Genomic DNA, 9949 nt, shown 5'->3' on the forward strand with positions numbered 1-9949 from the left:
TCATTTTTCTGGGTCAATTTAGTAAGAGGCGAGGCAATCTTAGAAAAATCTTGAATAAAACGGTGGTAATAACTCGCCAAACCAAGAAAACTACGAATTTCTGTCGAGGATTTAGGAGATTCCCACTTCATGATTGCACTAATCTTCGCAGGATCAACTTTAATTCCATCCTTATTAACAACATGTCCAAGGAATTGAACTTCACGTAACCAAAATTCACATTTAGAAAATTTGGCATACAACTTCTCTCGACGAAGTGTTTCAAGAATTTCGTGAAGATGCTTTTCATGATCGGATAAACACTTTGAATAAATCAAAATATCATCAATGAAAACAATAACAGATTTATCAAGGAAAGGACGACAAACCCGATTCATAAGATCCATAAAACCGCAGGAGCATTTGTCAAACCAAAAGGAATGACCAAGAATTCATAATGACCATAACGGGTCCTGAATGCGGTTTTAGGAATGTCTTCTTCACAAATTTTAAGTTGGTGATAACCCGAACGAAGATCAATTTTTGAGAAATACGATGCTCCTTGAAGTTGATCAAAAAGATCGTCAATACGAGGCAAAGGTTACTTATTTTTTATGGTGACTTTATTGAGCTCACGATAGTCAATACACATCCGCAAACTACCGTCCTTCTTCTTAACAAACAAAACGGGAGCCCCCTAAGGAGAACTACTTGGGCGCATAAAATCCTTGTCGAGAAGTTCTTGGAGTTGTTTCATCATCTCTCGCATCTCTGTTGGAGGAAGACGATATGGAGCTTTGGCAATGGGTGTAGCACCCGGAGTAAGATCAATCTTGAAATCTATCTGTCTATCGGGAGGAAGACCAGGGAAGTCATCAGGAAAAACATCGACAAATTCATTAACGACAGGAATTTCAGATATCGATTTAGATTTCTTATCGGAATCAAGTACATGAGCAAGAAAAGCTTTGCATCCACGGGAGATAAGTAGGCAAGCTCGAGCATAAGTACATAAAGGTAAAGATTCTTGGTTTCTTTCACTATAAATCACTAAATCTTTGCTATTAGGAGTTTGGAGACGGAAACTTTTATCGACACAACAAATACTCTGTTAGGTCGAAAATCGACCTAGTATAATTTGTTCAGAAATATTGAAGTTCAAAAAAGATACTTGTATAGAAATTCCGAGACATCCCTCAGAATTAGTTATCTGAAGCTTCACCTCAGATCAAGATCAATACATCTGAAGACGTTCATTCTGAAGTCGAAGACTGAAGACTGAAGAAGGGAAACTTCTGAGAAGCAGAGCTCTGAGAAGATTCTATCTGATTGAAGATCTGAAGGCTCTCAGTGAAAAAGTATTTACAACACTTTTTCACTGATTACGAGGAAGTCTTTTTACAACACGTTAACTGACTTTACCCGGTTAATAACTTTATGCCTGGTATTGTGCTAGTTTTAGCAAAAGGTTGGGAATAAGTATGTCAAGTCACATCAAAGAAACTTACATACTTTACCTTAAACAAACATGTTATGGATTTGTCCTACAAATCCATAAATGCACCCAACCATATTTGTACGGCCATTTGCCATGTCATCAGATATCTTGGCCTATAAATATAAGACTTCTCACAACTTGGAAACTGCTTGGGACTTTGGCATTGCAACTTGTGAGATATACTCTAAGTAAAACTTACGAGTATTTCCTTGTTGATAGATCGTTGTATTTCAAGGTTGTTTAGATACTTTCTGTAACAACCGTCTTAGAAATATTCTAAATAAGTTCTTTGAATCGTACTTTCGCCATTAGAACGGCTAGACAGTTCAATTTATTTAAGTTCTTGACGTGCTTTAGACCAAAATATGTGCTTATATGAAGGTCAATTTGATCTTAAATCTTGATTTATATGACGAGTTTATTATTAAAATACGATGAAATATTAATGTTCGGTTCGTAAACGTTCGTGTTCATAAAAGTCTAGTTCAAAATGTTGCAAATAGTCCTTGCACTTATTAAGTTCATTTAATATTGAAAAGCTATAAATAGAGAGTTAGAGAGAGAAACCTCATTCTCTTCATCTTCTCCATCTCACCAGTCTCTCACTAAAATACACACTCAGCCACCATAAAACACACACAAGAGCATCTCTTGATTTTGATACTTTCAATCGAAATCGTTTGTACTTTTAGCATCGAAATCGTTTGTGATAATCAAAACACACTTCTTGAATCATTTCTCAGGTAACAACAACATTTGATGAGTTTTTGATCAAATTAAAAGTGTACTTTTTCAAGTTCATGTTCTTGATAATTTGGCCCAATTTTGAATGAAAATTGTGTTAATAACTAATGGGTTTGTGTCTAAATGTGTTTAACAACATTTGTGTAAACAAATTTGGGTCATAACATGCTTTAATCTACAAAACCCATTTTTGAAAGTGAAGGTAAAACTTGTTCTTGAGTGCCAAGACTTTTTCATATGTTATTTGATTTTGAAAAGCATTAAAAGTGTTATTGGTTAGTGTTATTGTGTACATATGTACTAGTGCTATGTCCAAACATGTCCTGAAATCGATCTAGACCTTGTTGTTGATCACGTACCTGTTTTTGATCTTGAAATGGTCCTGGAGGGACGATCTTGAAGCCAAGATCGTCCTAGGTCAGTTCTTGTTTTTTCATGCTTGTTCGTTGATCTTGTGTGGTAGTCGTGTTGTGATGTTGTGTTGGTTCACTTATTGGGTAACTAATCCTTTGGATCGGTTTTGCTCAAACACTTGTTCTTGAACTAGAAAAGATCTTGTACCTTTGTTCTTGTTTTGGAGATGGGACGATCTTGGTCTAAGTAACCAAGACGATCCTGAGCTTGTTCCCTTAAAACGATCCTTAACCCTGAAGAGCCAAAACGATCTTGAACCTAGAAACTATGAAACGACCTTGAACTTAATGCATCTAAAACGATCTTGAGCTTTGTCTACTAAAACGATCTTGGCTTGATATTTGAAACGATCTTGACCTAGAACCAGGACGATCTTGACCTAGTAACCAGGACGATCTTGACTAAATAAACTAAGATGATCTTGGCTAATAACCCTAGAACGATCTTGTGCAATCAGAAACCAACACGAACTTGTCCTATAGCTTGTCATACTTGAACCTAAAGCAACTAGCTCTCGTACTCAACCACTAGACCAGTTCCTAACTTCAATACATTACGATCATATACACTAAAGGCTGTACAAACATGTCAAGACTAGTTCAAACTCGAATTCTACCTGAGTTCATCGCGCAATCATTGATCAATTACATTAAAGTCATGATTCATCGTAATCATTAAAGAGCAAGTTCTATGAACAACTAAATTGAGTTCTTAAAGCTAAAGTTCATTCTTAGAGACACGTTCAACTCATTAACATTGTAATCTCATATGTGTGAGTTCAAAGACATTTAGATCGAGTCCAGCTCGAGTACTTAAAGTTCATTCAAACTCTTTTCGAGTCAAAACGTTCAAAGATCATCAAGGACCAAATCATCAGTTCATCAAGGACATTTCAGTGAATAATTAATCACATGAACTAATATGCATACTTATTTATGATCAATGACATGTACTTAGGCTTCCATCAAGACGTGCTTGGAATTCGGTAGATATAACTTATCTATCTCTGTGCTTGTTCTCTGTGCTTATAAACTGTGCTTGTAACAGATCACTGTGAGATCACTAATCCCCCTTTCGTACATTTTGTTCAAGTTCTTTTATCGGGGACTGAAAAGCATGAAAACTATTTCGTACTTGTACATATGTTCTTGAACTATTTTACGTACCATTATATGAACTTATGAGATACTCATGATATGATTTTTAACCGTTTAAAAGAGTATTTACGTCTTGAATGGGCAAGATCCTTAAATACGTTTATATTACTTGTTCATTATCATGTTCTAATTCTTATTTGTACTTGTTCAGTTCTTGTTCACTGCTATCAATTCATATCCCACAGTTCAGGGATTGAACCGTAGGTAATTATGGACAGCGCTGTTTAGGGTAGGCCCACCCTCATTCTCCGCAGTTCTGGAGGATGCATATTATCTGTTTTTGTTCTGACCTAGATCTTACTTGACGTACTTGAATCATATGAGCATATCTTTACATTACAGTTCCGTTCTGGCCAATTGGGTTAGCAGTGACATCACAATCATAGTTCATTATTTGTTCTTGTACTGTTCTTACTATTTATAAAGTACTGTTGCTATCGTACCGATCTTATGACCTTGTTCTTACTCTACATATTATTAATATGTATACTAAATTGTACTTTGAGTGAATCTCACCAACTACTTTCGTAGTTGACCTTTTGAACTTACATGCTTTTCAGGCTAGGCTATTAGGTCTTGTAGCATAGGAGTCTTCCTCTCTTTAGTTCATTCATTTGGCGATTGTTCGAGCATTCAAGATCAGAAGCTGTGAAGACCTTTCCTTGGCTTGTTCAGTTCAGACTTGGTACTTAAAGACATTTGTTCTGTCTTTTGATTTGACTATTCTGGGTATATCCCATGTTCTGTAATAACTATTATACTTATCCTCTTTTTAATGTTATTGGCTGTGTTGGAACTTGTACTGTGTGCAATTGTGCTTATCTGTACATCCCGTATATTCCGCTTTAGCGGGGTGTTACACTTTCACAAGTGTGATTATCTTTGTTCCGCAACAACCTTTGTATTTTGTTTATATGAATAAGTAAAATACATTGAAAAATACATCTCGACTATTTGCCTTAATACTTGATTATATTTAGTATTTATATAGTTTCAAGCACTTGTTCTTATTTACCTTTACTTGTTCATATCCATTATCTGGATCGTAATTCTAAACTAGTCTTCATCTTGATTAGAATTACTTGCCAGTCGGGTTGCTTGATATATTTGTTTTCATTGTTATACTTTTGTTATATCTTGTACTCGTCTAACATCTTGTGTAGGTGGACTCACATTTGGTATCAGAGTCTTCCAGGTTAAAATCATTAAACTATTATACCTGTTTGATCCTACAAGATGTCTGGCACCGAACAATTAAACCCAAATGGTAACCCTAATGTCAATGTCAATACAAATCCACCACCACCACCTCCACCTCAACCCAGTGTCCATGCACATTTTCCAAATAATCCTGTTCCTAAATTTAATGGGGATAGTGATAGCTTCATTACATGGAAGGCATGCATGTTGAAATATATTGCTGGGGTTGAGAGACACTTGACCTCTATTCTCTTATATGGACCTTATGTACCCATGAATGCCTCGGCTGTTATTTTTAACCAAGATGGGACCCCTAGAATGACACCCAAAGAGAAAGATCACTGGTCAGAAGAAGACCATAGATTGGCTGACCTTGACTCAAAACTTCAAAATATGATTCTCTTTGCTGTCCTAGAAAGTCTAAAACCCACTCTTGTCTTACTTGACAATTCTAAATTGATGTGGGAAGAATTAATGACTCAGTTTGAGGGTACAAAAGAAACAGTTGTCACAAAAAAAGTTGCTTTGAACAAAAAATATGAAATTTTCTTTGCATTACCAAATGAAACCTTAACATAAACTTACATAAGATTTACAAATTTGGTTAATCAATTGAAAACTCTTGGTGTTGAAAAAGATAAGGAAATTTTGTTGGAAAACTTTTGTGATATACTGCCTTCCAAATGGGAAAAATTTGATCATGGTTTTAAGACAAGGAAAAACCCTTCATAGTCACACTCTTGCCTCTTTATATGGTGCTTTTAGATATACTGAGGAGAATAAAGCTGAGAGAGCTATGGCTGAGCAAGATGCCAAAAATCATGTTTCTACCAGTTCTGCCCTGGTTCATTATTCTGAACCGAATGACTCTGCCCTACTATCTTCTGAGAGTGATCATTCTGACTCTGTGAAGAAGATCGTAGCTGAATTGATGAAAGCTGGTATTTTCTGAATATGCATCACATGAATGTGATGAGGATGATGATGATGATCTTGTTGCAATGATTGCCAAAACCTTTAATCGTTTTAAATGTAAATCAAAAAGAAATGGCAAACAATTTTCTTCAAACAATTCCATTGATAAGTCCAATTTAGAATGCTTTAAATGTGGGAAGAAAGGACATTTCATGAAGGAATGCAGATCAAATCAACCCTCCTCATCACAAACTGCCCCTAACCATTCTATCTTTCAGAAAAATGATGATGGGTATAAAGCTAAGTACAAGAAGTTGAAAGCCCACATTGCACTCATGGCATAAGAAGAATCCAACAAGAATAGCTGCATGGTTGCAGACTCAGAAAAATGGTAGGGTTCTGATGTGTCCTCTGATTATGGCATAAAAGGTTATCCCATCTCAATTTCAAGAATATAAATAAGTTGTCAAGAAAATAACTTGCTGATGGGATACTTGCAATGTCTTTCAAAAAAGACAAGCCATGTCCAGGTTGTGAAATGGGAAAGAAAAAGAGAGCATCTTTCAAGACCAAGCAAAATTTCAGCATCACTGAACCACTTCATATGCTTCATATGGATCTATTTGGTCCTGTGAGCGTGCAGACAAGAGCTGGGAAGAGATACACCCTGGTTGTCGTTGATGAATACTCAAGATATTGTTGGGTGATCTTCCTCAGAACCAAAAGTGAAGCTGCCGCTGAAATTATTGCCCTCATCAAACAAATTGAACTCAAACATAAGCGAAAAGTTCGTTAGCTCAGAAGTGACAATGGCACTGAATTCAGAAATTCCACTCTGGAAACCTTCTGCACTGACACTGGCATATCTCAGAACTTCTCCTCAGCACACACACCAGAACAGAATGGTGTTGTAGAAAGAAAGAATCGTACGCGGATAGAAGCTGCCAGAAGTATGTTGAATGAATCAGGTCTTCCAAAATGTTTTTGGGCTGAAGCTGTTGCAACTGCTTGCTACAACCAAAATCGTTCAATTTATGTCAAGAGACATTAGAAGACTGCCTATGAAGTACTCAGAAATAGAAAGCCTAATATTGGATATTTCCGTGTATTTGAATGTCCAGTATACATTGTGAATGATTCCAGCAAATTGGGCAAGTTTGATGCCAAGGCTGATGAAGGATACTTCTTAGGTTATTCAACAATTCGCAAAGCCTTTAGAGTCTATAACAAAAGACTTGAAAAGGTTGATGAGTCTATTTATGTTACCTTTGATGAATCAAATTCTGCAATCTTTAATAAACCTGTCTCTGAACCATCCTCAGAAAATCCTATCAGTTTTGATGTATCTGATCACAATGATAAATCTGATTAATCAGTTCAGAACCAGAAAATATATACAGCAAAGCAACACTCCATTTTATCCTTCAGTCACTTTCAAACTACCTTCAGAAATGACTATTGGATCAGATGTGCGTGTCCTCAGATATCAGTCTCCACTGAAATACCTCAGAATGAAGAATTTCATGATGCAAATCGTGATCTACAAGATGATGAAGATGAAGAGACTGAAGTAGCCTTTTCTGAAGCATCTCCTGAAGTAAGTCAAAGGAGTTCTTGCACTGATATCATCGTTCATCCTGGTCATTACTCTAAGTAGACTCGATCACATCCAATTGATCAAGTGATTGGAGATCCAAGTAGAGGGGTTCAGACCAGAAGAGCCACAAGCGATCAATGCTTAAGTATCAGCTTCTTATCACTGATAGAATCGAAGAAGATTGATGAGGCTATGCAAGATCCAAGTTGGGTTGAAGCCATGCAAGAAGAGCTTAAACAATTTGAGAGGAACAATGTATGGGAACTTGTTCCATGTCCCAGCAATCTGAAGAAAGAACCAATTGGGACAAGATGGGTCTTTCAAAATAAGGTGGATGAAGATAGCCATGTAATTAGAAATAAGGCAAGGCTAGTTGCCAAGGGCTATGCACAAGAAGAAGGAGTTGATTTTGATGAGACTTTTGCACCTGTTACTAGACTAGAAGCTATCAGAATATTCTTAGCATTTGCAGCTCATCATGAGTTCAAAGTCTATCAGATGGATGTTAAAAGTGCATTTCTGAATGGAGAATTGGAAGAAGTCGTGTATTTTTATCAACCAGCAGGATTTGAAAGCATAGAAAAACCTCACTGGGTGTATAGGCTGAACAAAGCTTTATATGGTCTGAGACAAGCACCTAGAGCCTGGTATGATACTCTAACTTGACATCTTTTAGATAATGGTTTTAAACGGGGTGCAATAGATAAAACTTTAGTCATCTTGCATGATAAAGGTGATATTTTACTTGTACAAGTTTATGTTGATGATATTGTGTTTGGTTCTACAAATAAAAAATTGTGTGACAATTTTTTTAAAATTATGTCTTCAGAGTATGAAATGAGTATGATTGGTGAATTGACATATTTCTTGGGTCTTCAAGTTAAACAAACCAAAGATGGTATCTTTATAAATCAAGAAAAATATGTCAGAGATTTATTAAAGAAATATCAATTTGATTCTGTCTCATCCAAAGATTCTCCAGTTTCTACACCATTAACTTTTGACTCAGATCCTAATGGAAAAACTATTGATCCCACAAAATATCGTGGTATGGTGGGATCACTCATGTACTTAACTGCAAGTAGACCAGACATAATGTTTGCAACATGCCTTTGTGCAAGATTTCATTCTGATCCCAGGGAAGCACATCAGAATGCTATGAAACGTATTTTTAGATACCTTAAAGGTGTCCCCAGACTAGGTCTTTGGTATCCCAAAGGCTCAAGTCTAGATCTCATGGGCTATTCAGATTTTGATCATGCAGGTTGTAAGATAGGTAGGAAAAGTAACAAAGGTGGTTGTCATTTCCATGGTGGCAAATTAGTTAGTTGGACAAGCAAGAAACAGACTGCAGTTTCTTTATCCACAGCTGAGGCTGAATACATTTCTGTTGCAAGTTGTTGTGCCCAGATTTTATGGATGAAGAACCAACTAACTGATTATAGTGTTAAGTATACAAGAACTCCAATCTTTTGTGATAACACAAGTGCCATCGCAATATCTCACAATCTTGTCATGCACTCCAAAACCAAGCATATCGACCTCAGGTATCATTTCATTCGTGATCATATTATAAAAGGTGATATTGAAATTCATTTCATTCCCACTGATAAACAACTAGCTGATGTGTTTACAAAACCTTTAGATGTCAAAACTTTTAAACATCTCATCACCGAATTAGGAATGCTAAATCTTGTGTAGCATTTAAGGGGGAATTGACAAAAATATTTTTGCAAGTAAAGGAAATTTTTCTCTGAGGGGGAATTTTTGCCTCAGAAAATATTTTGTCTGAAGTGGCTCAGAATTTGGAAGACTTCAGAATATTTGAAAATGAGATGGCTCAGATTGCACTTCCTGACCATCCTCAGATTTTATTGAGCAAAATCTGAAGTCAATCAGAATCTTTTATTACTTAGTTGATACCTGATTGGTGAATGGACACGTGATTTTACTGAATAACGATACCTCTTTTTGCTGATTTGGCACCGAAGTGGCGCCGTAAAAGTAAAGTAATGATCACTTTTTCCTTGAAAATGGTGAAAAAGTTTGAAAAATGGGGTATTAAACCGTCATTGCATTTAATGCGGACTTATACTCAAAATTATTTTCGGATTCCAAAACCGATCAAAATTGATTTCAAATTAAATATATTATCATCGGTTTTGAGATTCAAAATCTTTTTTTATTTATATTCATTTTGGATATACTTTTGAATTTCCACAATAAATATAAATACCATTTTTTCATTCCATTCATTCATTTACTTCACATTTACTCGCCAATCATCATTCTCTCTCTACAAATTCTCTCAAATTTCTTCATTCAATTCTCTAACTTTCCAAACCCTAAAATCACTTAAATCCACTTCACTCTCATTTTCTTTCACAACATTCAAATGGCTAAACAACCAAAGGAACCAAAATCACTCATAGCATTTGAATTCTC

Source organism: Erigeron canadensis, chromosome 7 (assembly GCF_010389155.1).
Source record: "Erigeron canadensis isolate Cc75 chromosome 7, C_canadensis_v1, whole genome shotgun sequence".
Taxonomy (NCBI): Eukaryota; Viridiplantae; Streptophyta; class Magnoliopsida; order Asterales; family Asteraceae; genus Erigeron; species Erigeron canadensis.